This window comes from Triturus cristatus, chromosome 3_1 (genome assembly GCF_964204655.1).
Source record: "Triturus cristatus chromosome 3_1, aTriCri1.1, whole genome shotgun sequence".
Lineage (NCBI taxonomy): Eukaryota > Metazoa > Chordata > Amphibia > Caudata > Salamandridae > Triturus > Triturus cristatus.
Genome location: NC_140583.1, coordinates 485,901,986 through 485,919,521, shown reverse-complemented (window position 1 = coordinate 485,919,521; position 17,536 = coordinate 485,901,986).

Here is a 17,536-nt window from a genome sequence, read left to right as displayed (position 1 = left end):
TAGTTTTTTTGGATAACCTCTGGCTAGGAGATTGATTTTTAGATTTTCGGCATGAAGAAAATATTCATCTTTGAACGAACAATTTCGACGGATCCGTAAAAATTGGCCGTAAGGTAGATTATCCCTTAAACTTCGTGGATGGTTGCTTGAGTAGTGTAAGGCTTTGTTTTTGCCTGTTTTCTTCTTGTAGAGTGTAGTAACAAGACGCCCGTCACTAGGGTAAACCTCAACGTCCAAAAATGGCATTCTGAGTTTGGAATAATTAAGGCTAAACTTAATGTCTAGAGTTCTATTGTTTAGCCAATCAAAAAATGCTTGTAGTTGATTCTCTTCTCCAGTCCAAGTCAAAAAAACATCGTCGATGTACCGGACCCAATTGCCGATGTAAATAGAAAAGGGGTTGTTATTGTATACGAATCTCTCTTCGTATTTGGACATGTAAAGGACTGCCAGCTCTGGGGTGAAAGGACACCCCATAGCGACGCCTTTAATTTGAAGGAAATATTCATCTTTGAAACAAAAATAATTATTTTTCAGGGCAAAGGTGGCTAGTTCCATGATGAATTGTGTCGGAACCTTTTCAGGTTTTGGTCTACTGTTGAGAAATGTTTCCAGTACTGCCAATCCTTCATCTTGTGGTACCTCTGTGTACAATGATGTTACGACTAACGTAACCAGAAAGTGTGTATTTTCTTCAAATTCCATTGTACTTAGTTTATCCAAAAAGTCCGTGGTATCTTGTAAGTATGATTTCACTTCTTGCATAAATGGTTTTAGAAAGAAGTCAACAAATTTCGAAATAGGTTCATTTAATGACTCACAGCCCGAGACTATCGGACGTCCCGGAGGGCAATTTTGATCTTTATGCACTTTTGGTAGTACATAAAAGATTGGCATGCGAGGATGTTTATTTTTCAAGAACTCAAATTCTTTTTTGCCTAAAAAACCTTTATCAAATCCTTCTTGGAGAATATTAAACAGTTTGCCTTGTAGTTCATATGTTGGATCTTTTACTATCTTTCTGTAACATTGTCCATTAGAAAGTTGTCTAGACACTTCTGCCGTATATCTGTCTGTAGCCCAGATAACAATTGACCCGCCTTTATCGGCTTGCTTGATCACTATGGATGAATCATTTTTTTAGATCAAGCAAAGCTTCTTTTTGAATCCTGGAGATATTTGGTTTAGTAAATCTCCTTTTTTGTTTCTCAACTTCCGCTAGAGCTGACATCACAACTTTCTCAAACATGATTACCTCCTTTGGAGTTTTTGCTGTTGGTGGGCAAAACATAGATTTTTTCTTTAATCCTGTTGTTTCTAAGTTGTCTTTTAATGGATTGTCAGAGAAAAACCTTTTAAGGCGTATCTTACGGCAGAATTCAATAAATTCTGTTTTTAATTGGACAAAGTTGGTCGCTTTACATGGCACAAAGGACAGTCCCTTCTCCAATACACTGAGCTCGGCAGCTGTCAAAGTTTTGTCTGATAGGTTAAAAATTGATGATGTTTTTAGTTCTTGTAGTTTTGGCGCCTTGTTGACATTTCCCATGGCTGGTTGGTATATCTGGACCTGCCTCGAGGTTTCCGCTGGCCTCTTCCCAAACAAGGCGTTTGTTGGAAATTCTGTTGAAAGTCTTGTTGAAAGTTACCACGTCTATTGAAATTTGCCCGAGGGTTGGGGGTCTCTACGTCGCTGCCACTTGATGATGATGACGATTCGGAGAAGGTGATAAAGTTGTTTCTAGATCTGCCTTGATAGTCCGGTAGAAACCTACGTGATTCTGATCTGAAATAAGAATCAGTCTGAAGATACGGGTAGACCTTTTCCAAGGAGAAATTCTTTTTGTCTTTTTCGAATTTAGTCCCCTTTTGGTTGATCGAATAATCTTTAAATTCTAGAATTTCTTTTTCTACTTTCTCCAAGAGTCCCTTAGCATCCGTGATCAGTTGGTTAGATTTAATTTCAATCTCCAGACTGGCAATCTCTTCTAATTGTTGTTTAGAGAGTCTTTGTGCTGTCTCAACAGTAAGTACCATTAGGTCTCTGCTGCATTTAGTGTCTATCAGACTGTATCCTTTTTTATAAATCGGATCGTCCGTGAATATAACTGGGACGTTGCGTATCTGCAGGCCACCTGGTATGGTTCCTGCCCTCAGGTGTTCAATTAAGAAATGGCCATGTAAGTCTGTTCTGATTTGCTTCTTTTTTAGTCTTATGAGTCTGTCAGACTCGTTGTTGATTTTTGCTGTTGTACTTAAGGCAGCGGACGAAAATAATGGAGGGTCATTTATTAGTTTCAATATGTGTTCCTCACTATATGCAAAAGTGTCACAATCTGACATAATAAAATTGAAAAGAGTGCTCAAACAAACTATCTTTCCCTCGTCATACACTAAACTAAAACCTAAAGAGAACACCAAGTGATCAATTTAAAAACCTGCAGCCGAACGACTGCACACAACACAAAGAAAAAATTTACTACTCTAAATTTAAATACAGAGCAACCTCGCGAGTGTGCACCCGCCAGACAACCTGAATAACCAACTCGGGTTTTGGCTAATTAGCAGCAAGGCCAAGCCACATATAATCAACAAAACAAAACCAGTGCCAATGCTGCACCTAATTCAAAATGAACAATTAGAACAGGAACTGAATAAAACAGTTTCACGAGAATCCACTTTTTCCGTTTGAGGGGTGTCGCAAAAATTAGTTTATGTAAATGTATATATTTATATGGTTCTCTTCTCTTTTTTTCTTGAATATGTGATAAATGTGATATTTAAAAAGACATAAACTGACAAATAAATGGATTGATTATAAATAAATGTTGATTTAAATCAAACGGAAAAAGTGGTTTTGGGAGTTCGAATTGACCAACATTACATTCAGGGTTGTTTTTTAAGGGGGATCCCTTTTTCAGCATCAGGTATTTATACCTTCCATGTTGACACAGTGTTCGTTAATCCCTCTCCACTATGGAGTAGGTGATTTTTCGGCTGTACTGAACTCAATTTTTTAACCACTAGCACTTAACACTTTACTACATTGGCACCTTAGCACTGAGCACTGTTTATTACTTCAGCATACTAACTGTGGCACTTTCGTGCACATACCTTAAAATTTGGATTTAACCACTTATATGAAATGTTCCAAGGATGTTGTCTTGGTTGACCATCTTCAGATTATCAGCATACCTACGCACAGCTACTAAAAGATTATTCAACCTGTGGAGTTACTAGACCTGTTTCCATTTGAGTATTTGTACCCAGTAACAACAACTGCCAGCTTTATATAACAAATAGCTTTGAATTGTTGTGTATATTTTATGCATTTTTGCTAATTTGGTAGTTTTTCAGGCCAATAGACTAACTGCATATAAAAATAACTCCTTATCTTGACAGATTGAATATTCACGCACAGCTGACAATGGTAGTAATGTACATGGTCCGCACAGAAAACGTGTCAGCAGAAACTCATTCCCATTTTGTTGACAGTTTTTAAGTTCTAATTTACAATGCTGCAGAAGTATTTATTGTGATTATTTCTATATTGTGACATCGAATGGGCAATTTTATGAATTTACAAGCAATAGTGTTTCTTCTATTTCCTTAGTTATGCTTTCAGATTGTTCTCAGGTGCTAGTGGGTGATTTCACTTTAAATGTATTGTAATACACGTAACGCGGTCATGTGAGCAAGGGCCGAGTGGCTCGAAACGCGTCATGGACTAGGCACGTAACTTTTTGATTAAACACCATTTCTAAGCACTGGCGACTGAAGTTGTCCGTTCCTTTCGTTGTGCGAGACTGCACATAAGGGAAGTTTCTTTTAAATTTAGAGTAGTACATTTTTTCTTTGTGTTGTGTGCAGTCGTTCGGCTGCAGGTTTTTAAATTGATCACTTGGTGTTCTCTTTAGGTTTTAGTTTAGTGTATGACGAGGGAAAGATAGTTTGTTTGAGCACTCTTTTCAATTTTATTATGTCAGATTGTGACACTTTTGCATATAGTGAGGAACACATATTGAAACTAATAACTGACCCTCCATTATTTTCGTCCGCTGCCTTAAGTACAACAGCAAAAATCAACAATGAGTCTGACAGACTCATAAGACTAAAAAAGAAGCAAATCAGAACAGACTTACATGGCCATTTCCTAATCGAACACCTGAGGGCAGGAACCATACCAGGTGGCCTGCAGATACGCAACGTCCCAGTTATATTCACGGACGATCCGATTTATAAAAAAGGATACACTCTGATAGAAACTAAATGCAGCAGAGACCTAATGGTACTTACTGTTGAGACAGCACAAAGACTCTCTAAACAACAATTAGAAGAGATTGCCAGTCTGGAGATTGAAATTAAATCTAACCAACTGATCACGGATGCTAAGGGACTCTTGGAGAAAGTAGAAAAAGAAATTCTAGAATTTAAAGATTATTCGATCAACCAAAAGGGGACTAAATTCGAAAAGGACAAAAAGAATTTCTCCTTGGAAAAGGTCTACCCGTATCTTCAGACTGATTTTTATTTCAGATCAGAATCACGTAGGTTTCTACCGGACTATCAAGGCAGATCTAGAAACAACTTTATCACCTTCTCCGAATCGTCATCATCATCAAGTGGCAGCGACGTAGAGACCCCCAACACTCGGGCAAATTTCAATAGACGTGGTAACTTTCAACAAGACTTTCAACAGAATTTCCAACAAACGCCTTTTTTGGGAAGAGGCCAGAGGAAACATCGAGGCAGGTCCAGATATATCAACCAGCCATGGGAAATGTCAACAAGGCGCCAAAACTACAAGAACTAAAAACATCATCAATTTTTAACCTATCAGACAAAACTTTGACAGCTGCCGAGCTCAGTGTATTGGAGAAGGGACTGTCCTTTGTGCCATGTAAAGCGACCAACTTTGTTCAAATAAAAACAGAATTTATTGAATTCTGCCGTAAGATACGCCTTAAAACGTTTTTCTCTGACAATCCATTAAAAGACAATTTAGAAACAACAGGATTAAAGAAAAAATCTATGTTTTGCCCACCAACAGCAAAAACTCCAAAGGAGGTAATCATGTTTGAGAAAGTTGTGATGTCAGCTCTAGCGGAAGTTGAGAAACAAAAAAGGAGATTTACTAAACCAAATATCTCCAGGATTCAAAAAGAAGCTTTGCTTGATCTAAAAAAATGATTCATCCATAGTGATCAAGCAAGCCGATAAAGGCGGGTCAATTGTTATCTGGGCTACAGACAGATATACAGCAGAAGTGTCTAGACAACTTTCTAATGGACAATGTTACAGAAAGATAGTAAAAGATCCAACATATGAACTACAAGGCAAACTGTTTAATATTCTCCAAGAAGGATTTGATAAAGGTTTTTTAGGCAAAAAAGAATTTGAGTTCTTGAAAAATAAACATCCTCGCATGCCAATCTTTTATGTACTACCAAAAGTGCATAAAGATCAAAATTGCCCTCCGGGACGTCCGATAGTCTTGGGCTGTGAGTCATTAAATGAACCTATTTCGAAATTTGTTGACTTCTTTCTAAAACCATTTATGCAAGAAGTGAAATCATACTTACAAGATACCACGGACTTTTTGGATAAACTAAGTACAATGGAATTTGAAGAAAATACACACTTTCTGGTTACGTTAGACGTAACATCATTGTACACAGAGATACCACAAGATGAAGGATTGGCAGTACTGGAAACATTTCTCAACAGTAGACCAAAACCTGAAAAGGTTCCGACACAATTCATCATGGAACTAGCCACCTTTGCCCTGAAAAATATTTTTTTTTGTTTCAAAGATGAATATTTCCTTCAAATTAAAGGCGTCGCTATGGGGTGTCCTTTCGCCCCAGAGCTGGCAGTCCTTTACATGTCCAAATACGAAGAGAGATTCGTATACAATAACAACCCTTTTTCTATTTACATCGGCAATTGGGTCCGGTACATCGACAATGTTTTTTTGACTTGGACTGGAGAAGAGAATCAACTACAAGCATTTTTTGATTGGCTAAACAATAGAACTCCAGACATTAAGTTTAGCCTTAATTATTCCAAACTCAGAATGCCATTTTTGGACGTTGAGGTTTACCCTAGTGACGGGCGTCTTGTTACTACACTCTACAAGAAGAAAACAGACCGAAACAAAGCCTTACACTACTCAAGCAACCATCCACGAAGTTTAAGGGATAATCTACCTTACGGCCAATTTTTACGGATCCGTCGAAATTGTTCGTTCAAAGATGAATATTTTCTTCATGCCGAAAATCTAAAAATCAATCTCCTAGCCAGAGGTTATCCAAAAAAACTACTGAAAAAAGCAATTAAACGTGCTTGGTGGACCCCGAGAGAAGCATTGTTGGAAAGGAAGGTTAAATCTAAGATGGACAGGATTGTATGCGTATCCACGTTTGGCCCCATGTCCAACTGGTTCAAAAAGACCATTAGCCAAAATTGGCATTTGGTCAAGAATCTTGACACCACACTAAAACAACCACCGCTATTTGCTTTTAAGAAAGATAAAAGCATTGCCAACCAGATAGTGCGAGCTGCACTACCTAAAACTAAAAGTTTAAATATGAGAAGCTTCCTGAGTCTTCCACCCATCCAAGGTCATCACAAATGCGGAACATGTGTTTGCTGTGAACCAACTATGGAAGGCAACCATTTTTCCTACAGGGGAATCCATTGGAAACATGACACCTTTTCCAACTGCAAAACCAAATTCGTGGTGTATGGAATCCTATGCCCATGTAACAAATTGTACATTGGGAAAACAAATCAGGAGATCAGATTAAGGATCCAGCAACATAAATCTAGAATTCGTAAGAACGTGCAAAATGCCCCGTTGGTTAATCACTGGAATCTTAATAACCATACGGAGATCGATCTAAAATGGACTATAATTTCCAAAGTTGAACAGGACAGTCGCGGTGGTGACCTTGATGCCAAACTATTAAAAAGAGAAGCAATGCTCATTTTAAAGTTCAATACGTCGGTTGACGGCTTAAATGAAATCTCTGAGATTTATAATCTTTAATTGCCTTCAGCTCCAGTAGGGACAGCACTGGAGGAAGCCCGTGCAATCATCTGAAACAAACACAGGGGAGATGCTTTCTACAGGACTTTCGACCACATGCGATTTTTTGTGATTGTAAATCATTATTACATCATTGGCGCGCTTCAACCTTTAAGTGGTATAAATGAGCATATGAATCGTACCCTGGTCACCACTTCAAATTTGGATAATATTAGATCCAGCTTGTTGTCAGCTTCAATAAATACTTACATCAGCCAACCAAAACACATTCAGTCTATAAGCGACTCTTGCGCCCAATATTTGGGACTGCTGCCCCACCGTGGATGTTTTTCCTTTAGTGAGGAGTGTTTAGCATGTGCATACTGGTCGTTTAAGTCGTCTATGGCCAACGCACGTAAATACATTATGGTGTTCCATCTTTTCAATAAGGTTTTGGTCATGTCAATTAAAAAACACCATGACAAAATTACCATCCCCACGAGCACTGACTCAAGTCACAGTTTTTACAGTGACCACCAATGGGTAACTTATTCTTGTTTTAATTTCATAAATTGCACATGGATTTTGATCATCGATAACTTTCGAACTACAACTCCCATGATCCTCCTCTGGCGGAAGTGCTTGTACTCAAATAGCGGCGTCTTGGACTGGACTCTTATTCCTAACATTATGGCGCCAACACGCCCGGAGTAAAGAGCGTTGATGTACCTCCACGCAATTTCAGGTAAACTCTTGAGCTGCGTACAGCTGTGTCCAAACTGGAACGTTCTATATATCCAAGGAGGGTACTGAATTGCACCTTTTATTTTCTATTTTTTGTTTTCTATTTTCAATTAGAACGGACATAGGCAATTAGAAAGAGTGACAATTGAGCTGATAGCTTTGTGCCGGAGATACGATAATTTCAAAGACTCCAGATTTAAACGCTACTGAAGGAGCACGGATGAACTTTTCACAATCTTTCAGGTAAAAGCGTTTACAGTACGCAGTGGTTTAAATAGGAACCGCATCATATGTCGAGGTGGTTACTAAGTTGCGGTGTCATTTTTTCATTAGAATCGACATAATCGTAAAGGGCAACAGTTGCACAGGAAAACCGGCGGTTGCTACACTGTGAGGACGTTAATCTCCAAAGATTTTAGACTTTGTCGCCAGTGAAGAGAAAGATCATTCAGACACCACAATAAGCTCGACAAGTAAGATTGTTATTTCCTTGGGGTTCCATTTAGCGTAAAGTTGGTTGTACTCAGGTTGCATGTAAATTACATGTTTGGTTCTTTGTCTTATGTTTAGGTCATTGCTCGACTTTAGAATTGTTGATGAGAGCTTTTTCTGCATATGTTGAATTGCAGGTAAAATGCTGAAACGAGGTTTGTGGTTCAAAATTTAATGTTCTTTGGGTCAGTTGGTAAAATTCGGTTGTGTTTCTGCTTTGTTTCAGAAAGCGTTGGTCCTGACGAGAATCCCGACATACAAAGGGATTCGAAACGCGTAGACCTTTCTTCATTAGAGGCCAATCAAACGCAAATGATCAAACACAGTGCATTATAAGTGTGTCAATTTATATTTGTTGATGGCCTTTTTGTACATTTGATTTATTTTTGAAAAATGTTTTTCTATCATAATTAGTGATTTAGGATGTTTGTGTGAAAGCGCATGTCTAGTATGTATGATTGACTGTTGTATGCAAATAGGGGTGTCGCAAAAATTAGTTTATGTAAATGTATATATTTATGTGGTTCTCTTCTCTTTTTTTCTTGAATATGTGATAAATGTGATATTTAAAAAGACATAAACTGACAAATAAATGGATTGATTATAAATAAATGTTGATTTAAATCAAACGGAAAAAGTGGTTTCTCGTGAAACTGTTTTATTCAGTTCATGTTCTAATTGTTCATTTTGAATTAGGTGCAGCATTGGCACTGGTTTTGTTTTGTTGATTATATGTGGCTTGGCCTTGCTGCTAATTAGCCAAAACCCGAGTTGGTTATTCAGAATGGCCTTTGACAGCGTGGAATGGAACTATCTCTTTGCAGCGCTAGATAGGCTTGGCTTTGGACCAGAATTCATGGCGTGGGTTAGGCTGCTCTATCAGTAGCCCTTGGTCAGAGTACGAGTCAAAGCCATGGTGTCCCGGGTATTCCCTCTCCAGAAACGAACAAGGCAGGGATGCCCACTGTCCTAACTCTTATTCGCCCTGGCCCTGGAGCCCCTGGCGGCCTGCTAACGTCAAGACCCTCTGATTTGGGGGATCCCGATTGGGGAGGAATGGGAATAACGAATCTCGTTGTATGCGGACGATATCCTGCTTTATGTTAGGAAACCACGGCAGTCAATAGACAGAATACTGCAGATATTCCGTACCTACTGGGAATATTCTGGATACCGAATCAATTGGGTTAAATCACTACTTTTCCCATTGGCTGGGGGCGCCCCAGAGCTAACGTTTAGATGTGTGGTGCCAGTTGAGAATAAGGGTTTCACAGGATTATAAATAACAAGAAATGCTCAGGAGTTCTATCGCTGTAACTTGGGTAATTTGGGTTCACAGTTAGACAGACTCATCGGATATGCTAAGCACTGGCAGACCCTGCGTCTCTCCTTGATGGAGTGGGTGGCTTTGTTTAAGAGATGGCCCTCCCCTGTTTATTATATGCACTGCAAAATACACCGTATGTCGTATGGTCTATGGTGGAGGATTAGCAATACCGGACATCCGAGGCTACTATTGGGTGGCTCAATTAGTAACAGTAAATGGGTGGATGTTCGGGGAGCGAACGGAACCAGCATACAGGGTAGACAGACTAGCCATGTGCAAGGAAGGTCCCCGATCAATACTATATTCCAAACAACTGGTAAAAAACTTAATACTGCACAGTCAGACAGTGGCATTGGCTTGGCATGCTGCTATGAAATACCTGGGTTGGGAACGAAAGCTTACAGGGATGACCCCCCTCTGGGACAGTACTTGGCCGAAAAAGGTGAGTGAACTAAGGGGGTTTGCTAAAAGGGAACTGTTGGGCCTTGAGACTTTGGGAGATATATGGAGGGGTCAGGCTTACATCACATTTACGACCCCGCAAACAGAAGTTGAGATGGGAAAAGAGGAATGGTTGCGGTACTTTCAACTAGGACATGCCCTACAAAACTATCTCAGTGAAGGGGAGACGTTGGAAGAGGCTTCACTTTTAGAAGATAGAAAACTGACTGAGCCATTACATGAAAAAATCCATCTCCTTGATGTATAAAAAAAGAATTACTAACACCCCTGAAATATTGGATTCACTGAGAGCAACCTGGGAGCTTGACATTGGTCTGCTTGAAGATGAGGAATGGATTAAAGCACTGCAGGGCCCATGAGAGGTGGCGATAAGGGCAAGATTCCAACTGATTCAGTTAAAGGTCCTTCATCGAGTATACTATCTCAGAATAGTGCAACACACATTTGAGGAGAAGGAAGATACACAGTGTCAGAGAAGATGCGGACTGGAGGGGAGCTTTTACCATTTGATATCGATTGCCCAAAGTTACGGGGGTAGATGGGCTGCTGGCACACACATGGTTTATAATTAGGATCACTGGGGAGGAAGACTAGCCAAGACATACAAGACATTGGTTGGCATTGGCACTGGTAGTCGCAAAGCGAAATGTTGCAAGGAGATGGGGGGCAACCGGCATTCTAACAATGGGGGAGTGAAAATATAATTTGGACTGGTGCTGGCAAGCAGAACAAACAATATACAAGAGCAGGGGGTGCCGGAGGAAATGGGAGAAGATATTGGGAGCCTGGCAGACTAATAAAGCTTTATAGGAGAAGTAGTGTAGGGACTGTCACGACATGTAGTGAGTTGTTATTGTAAAGATCTATGTACCATTGGTTGCATAGGAAAAGAAGATATGGTAAACCGATGTAGCTGTTTCCTGATTGTACTGATTACTGAGCCTGTATCAATAAAAACAACTAAAAAAAAAAATGAAACAGAAAGGTTGAATTTTTCTTTTTCAAATGCATCTCGTTTTCCTTTAAGGGCTGCATTAAAAAAACTGCTTTATTCAACAAGCAGTAACAGACATGGTGGTTTGGCATCCCACCATCCCTGGGAGTACCCGCCATTCTCAATGGGGTCCAAAATTGCACCTGCCTCATGAATATTAATGAATCACAAACAGTGCCTGAGACTGTTGTAAATTCCATTTATGCGAGTTGCAAATTGCTAGTCACTAAATAACGCAATTTGCCAGTAGCAAATTGGAAGAGGCGTGCATCTGGCTCCAAGTCCCTAACTGCAGATTTCCAAGGGCCGAGGGTGGGGGGCATTTTTCGCAGGTGTAAGTTCGCATGGCTGTCCAGGAGAAAACTTGTCAGACTTTACCTTTAACAATCTGAGACCCGGGAGGAGCCTAGCGCGCAACCAAGATGGCCGCGTAGGTGCGAGGCTCCCGAGGACCTCCGTGACCTCCTACATAAATCCTGAAAACATCCTGTCCTAAATGAGGGGACTGTGTTGGTGAGCCCGAGCTGAGGTGTCACCCGTTTTCCGCTTCCAAATTGGACCTCGGACACCGGCGGGAGCACCGATTGAGGTTTGCGGCCTTCTCCACGCCGGCCCCCCGGATTGGAGTTACGGGGCGATCCGGAGACAAAGTGGTCAACAGCGGCGGGCAGGGCTGGGCGACTCGCGTACCCCGCACTTTCACTTTCGCTTTTGCACCCTCCTTGCTGTATAGGCGAGGTTGGGCTGCGGGGCGGTGTGCGGTGGTGTGGCCTCGTTGGGGTGCCCTGCTGGCCCGCCGGCTGTGATCCGTCCTGCGGACTTGTGATTGCCCCCCCCCGGAGCCCGTGAACTGGTTTATCGGCCTTTTCCGAGGTGATTGGCACCATTTGGGGACTGAAACCATGTCCACAAAGCAAGATGGCGACCGGGCAAAGGTGAAATCGACCCGCCGTGGCGCAGCCCATCAGTCCAACAGCATGGACCGTTACACCCTCCAGAAGGGATCTCCCGAGGTGCCGCGTAGGTCCCCTGAGGACCCGACTGATGCTCCTGCGCTGCCCGCGGATCTGACCCTGCGAGATGTCATGGGCGCTATCGCCGAGATGAAGGCCTCGGTGGACCAGCGCTTTGACACACTGGCGCAAAAGATCGACTCGGTCCACGTGGATGTTGGCCTGGTGAGGGCTGATTTATCCAAGACCAATGACCGGGTCGATTCCTTGGCCCACACCACCTCGGGCCTTACAGCGGACGTGGCGGCCCTCCAAAAGGAGGTGCGCCGGCTTGTCCAGACGAGCGCCCTGATGGATCGTCGACTGGAGGATTCCGAGGGTCGGGCCCGGAGGAACAATGTCCGCATTGTCGGGGTGCCGGAGGGACGTGAGGAGGCGGCGGCGGACCTGTTTGTGGAGGACCTGATTCTCACCCATCTCCAGCCCCGGGGGCTGAGTAAATTCTTTGCGGTGGAACGTGCCCACAGGGTTCCCGGAGGAAGACCTAAGGCCGGAGCCCCTCCGAGGCCTCTCATTGCCCGGATTTTTAACTTTCGGGACAGAGACGCTATCCTTCAGACTTCTAGGCAACAAGGACCAGTCAGACTGGACAATATGGACGTAAACTTCTATCCTGATTTCACCCCAGCGGTCCAGAAGCAGAGACTGAGCTTTCTCGGAGTCAAACGTCGTCTACGGGACTTGAACCTCAAGTATGCGATGCTTTTTCCAGCTAAGTTGCGGGTGGAGGTGGATGGCCGCACGCACTTTTTTGATCGTCCCGAGGCGGCCGGGGACTGGTTGGACTCCTTGCCCGGGGATCGGGGCCGGGGGGGTGGGGGGGGCGCGGTTGGAGGGGAGGGCTCGCCGGATCAGGACTGAGGGATTAATAGTAGGCCTCGCTCTGGACAACATTGTCGTCATTTTTGACTGTTCGTTAAGTCTCCCTCCTGTGGAGGTGGTACGGGGTCTCTTGGGGGCTCTCCCTCCTCCTCTGGGGGACTAGTTAGTTTAATCATTCATGGGGCGACAGGCACACTGCACTTTGGGGGGGCTGTTTGGGCTCATGCAGGGGTGCAGGGAGGGGGGAGTTCTGTTGGGATGGGTGGGTTGGGGTGGGGTGTTGTTCGTTTCTACCGCAAGGCAAACCCTTTATTGTATTGGTGTTTTCAAGGTGCTCTCCGGGGGACGAATGATGGCTTCTGTACGTGATGGGGGGTAGGGACCTGACTTTATTGTCCTGGAACGTTAACGGACTGGGGGATAGGATTAAGCGAGGTGTGGTCCTGCAGTATTTGAAACGACTTTCGCCAGATGTGGTCTTTCTGCAGGAGACACACCTTATTGGTAATTCCTTTTGTGCCATGAATCGACGTGGCTATCGCTTGGTGGCCCACTCGGGCTTCACGTCGGGCTCACGGGGGGTGGGCATCATGGTGAAGAACTCGCTCCCGTTGGAAATAGACGAGGTGCGCCATGATGAGAGGGGACGCTACACTGTCTTAGTGGGGAGAATGGAGGGTAAAGTAGTTGTCTTTGTATCAGTGTATGTCCCACCGGGGTTACAGTCTACGACTTTTGCAGACTTGGGGCGCCTCCTCCTTGACCTTCCGGGGGGGCTTCTGGTGGTTGGGGGGGACTTCAACGCGGTGGTTTCTGGGACCGTGGATCGTCACCCCCCTAGGGACCTCCCCCGGGCGCAGGCGTGGCTGTCCGGCTTCTTAGATACACTGGGATTGATGGACTGCTGGCGCTTAAAACATCCCACGCAGCTGCAGTACACTTTCCACTCGGGTGCCCATGGTAGCCTCTCACGGCTTGATTATGTCCTTGTCCCTGCGGCCTATGTTGGGAGGGTAGGAGAGGTGCGCCATTTGGCGCGGGGTATTTCAGATCACTCCCCTCTCCTGTTGCACGTTGATGTCTTCCCGAGGGGGGAGGGCAGGGTAGCTCCAATCAATGCCTGGTATATGCGCGACCCCACTATTCGCGCTGATTTGATTAAATCCTTGCAGCGGTATTTCGATGAGAATGTGGGGTCCGTCCCTTTGGCTATCTCCCTGTGGGAAGCCTTCAAAACAGTTCTTAGAGGGGAGGCCCTCTCCTTTATTTCCCATGCCCGGCGGCGCAAGCAGGAGGAGGTGACCCGGGTGGAGGCCGAAATCGCTGAATTGGAGGGTGATCTAGAGGGTGGGGTGACGGATGCTGCACTACATGTCCTACAGCTTAAGCAGGCGGCCTACAGGGCCCTCGTCACGGAGGCGGCCAGGGGCCTCTATAGAGAGCAACAGGGGCGACTGTATGATGTGGGTGATAAGGCTGGTAAACTGCTTGCATGGTTGGACAAAAAGGAGAGAGCGAGTTGTGTGGTCCCGCTGATTGAGAGGATGGATGGTGTGCGTGTCACCGAGCCAGAAGACATTGTCTCTTGTTTCGCGGATTATTTCCGCGAGGTGTATTCCCCTGTGTCTCCCTGCTCGGATTAGGATTCCCATGCCCTGCTTAGGGATATCGCGCTGCCTTCCCTTTCGGTGGAGGACAGGGTGTCGTTAGATGCCGCTCCTACCGCCGACGAAATTGCCCTCGCTATACGCTCGGTCGCATCCGGCAAGGCCATGGGCCCGAACGGCATCCCTATCGAGTTGTATAAGCTGCGACCGGATGTACTGGCACCCCACCTCCGTGCGATGTTCCTGGCGGCCCACTCGCTGGGCTCCCTCCCGCCGGACCAACGTCTGGCTACAATCGTGGTGATCCACAAGGAAGGGAGACCTCGAGACCGGGTTACATCCTACCGGCCTATCTCGCTCTTGAATGCGGAGCCCAAAATCCTCGCCAAGGTGCTAGCCAACCGGCTGGTCGGCGTGGTGGGCGATTTGGTCCACCAAGACCAGTCCGGCTTTATTCCCCATCGCAGCACGGCCCTTAATCTGCGGCGCTTGCACGGGGTGCTCGCGCGTGTCCCGTTTGTGCGGGAGCCGGCCATATTGGCGTCCTTAGACGCCACCATGGCGTTTGACACGCTCGAGTGGCCATACATCTGGGCTATGCTGGCGAAGTTTGGATTTGGCCCGGGGTTCATCAGCTGGGTCAAATTGTTGTATTCGGGCCCATTGGCGCAGGTGGTGGTGAATGGAAGAGTATCGGTCCCATTCGAGCTGGGACGGGGCACGCGACAGGGCTGTCCCTTGTCGCCGCTCCTGTTCGCGCTGGCCTTGGAACCCCTGGCGGAGTGGCTGCGGTGGCACCCTTCCATTCGTGGTCTCCGTTGGACCCCCGAGTATGAGGACCGCGTGTCCCTATACGCTGACGATATCCTTTTGTACCTAGCCTCCCCGCGTAAATCACTGATTGTCCTGGTTGATGTTTTGCGCTCATTCGGCCGCAACTCAGGCCTTGTCATCAACTGGGCTAAATCATGTGTGTATGTGCTTTCCGGGGAGGCTCCCGTCCTCCCGCGGGGCTGTCCGATCCAGATTGCCTCGCAGGGGTTTCGGTACCTGGGGGTTTACATTACTCTGGACCCGGAGGCCCGCTACGAGCGGAATTTGCTTCCCCCCCTCCAGCGCTTGAAGGAGGACGTCGCGCGCTGGTGGCGCCTGCCGCTTTCGCCGCTCGGCCGGGCGGCACTGTTTAAGATGATGTCGTTGCCACGCTTCCTGTACGCTCTCCAGAATACTATGGATTTAGTCCCAGCGCGCTACTTCCGTGAGGTGGAGAGTCTACAGCGCCGCCTGTTCTGGGACGGGAGGCCGCGTATTGCCCTGACGAAGTTGACGCTCCCATGGTACGACGGGGGGATTGCCCTCCCGGATATTAAACGGTATTACTGGGCCTCCCAGCTAGCTGCAATTAATCATGGCCTTTACGGGCCCGCCTTAAACCCGGCATTTGAAATGGACAAGATGCTCCTGCCTGGTGGCGACTATAATCGAGCGCTCTACTCTGGCGCGCCCGGACCCCGCCTGACGGGACCTACGCGTGTCATGGTACGAGTATGGCACGCGGCTAACGCAGCTATGGGATGGAAGGACCGTTTGACCCGGGCATCACCGTTGTACGCGTCTGAGAGATTGGGCTCCCTGTGGACCTCGAAGGGCTTCGAGAAGTGGGACACGATCGGCATCAGTAAAGTGGGAGACCTCTGGACGAGGGGGGGATTTAAAACATTCGAGACGCTGCAGACGGAGTTTCAGCTGCAGGGCAGTGAATACTTTCGGTACTTGCAGGTCCGTCACGCGCTGGGCTCAGTCTTCCCAGACGTCGCCTCCATCCCGGAGTCTTCCCCCCTGGAGGATAGAGTGCTGGATGGCCACGTTCCGGACAGCACGATCTCCCTCATCTACAAAAAATTGATTAATGATCGCTCGGGCTTGCTGACCGGCCTCCGCGAGGCTTGGATTGCCGACGGGCTGGAGTTGGACGACGAAGACTGGACTTCCGCGGTGGCCTCTCCGAAGGAGGTGGCCATACCGGCTCGCCTTCGCTTCGTCCAGCTTAAGATACTCCACCGGATTACATGACGGGGCCAAGGCTTCTGCGTATGGGCTATGCTGCGGATGGGTTGTGTAAGCGCGGGTGTGGGGCCTTGGCGACTTTTTTGCATATTTTGTGGGAATGCCCGAAGGTGGAGCGATTCTGGCGTGGTGTGCATGAGGTTCTGCGAGTGGTTACGCATGTCGCGCTGCTGCCTGAAGCGAGGAGATGCCTGCTGAATGTGTGGGAACCAACTGACTACTCGGTCCCGCAGATGCGATGGGTTTCTCTGGGATATATGATAGCTAAGCGTGACATTGCTCAATTGTGGGGATCCCAGAGGCCCCCGACGGTGTCGGCCTGGAAAGAATATATGGATTGGTGCATGTTCCGGGAAAAGGTGGTGTATGTGGCGAGGGGTAAGCCTGGGGCATGGGTGAAAGTATGGGGCCCCTGGAACGCCTACCGCGGGGGTATCTGCGCGCCACCATTGCTGCCTGCGGCCTCACCAGCCCCGTCCCCTTAGTTGACTCCTTTCTATAGCCCCGAGCACGGAGTTCCCCCAGTCCTCGATCTGTTCCCTTTCCCCTCTTTAGACTCCTGTTGCTGGTTGGGGTTCCCCATCCGGGGAGCACGTGCTGTTACTTTCGATTGCGGGATGCCTTGCGGGTGTGGTTTTTGTGTCGTGTGTATAAAATGAAACCGTATTGTGGGGTCAGAGTGATGTGGCCCACGACGTCGATACCTCCTGATTTTGCTTCTCTGCGCCGCCCAGTGTTCTTGTATGAATGTCATATGCTCCTGTCATTCTAGCGGCCGGCCGGAAGGTTGTAGGCCCATACTTGTATATTCTTGAGATTGCAATAAACGGTTTAAAAAAAAACAAAAAACAATCTGAGACCCTCAGTTATGGCCTCAAGCGGTGTAGTTGTGGCCCATAGGCATTTACATCTCAGAGGGTGAAAGGTGAATCCTTCTCAGAAGGACTGCTTTCTTAAGATAACTTTTCCAGTCAAAGA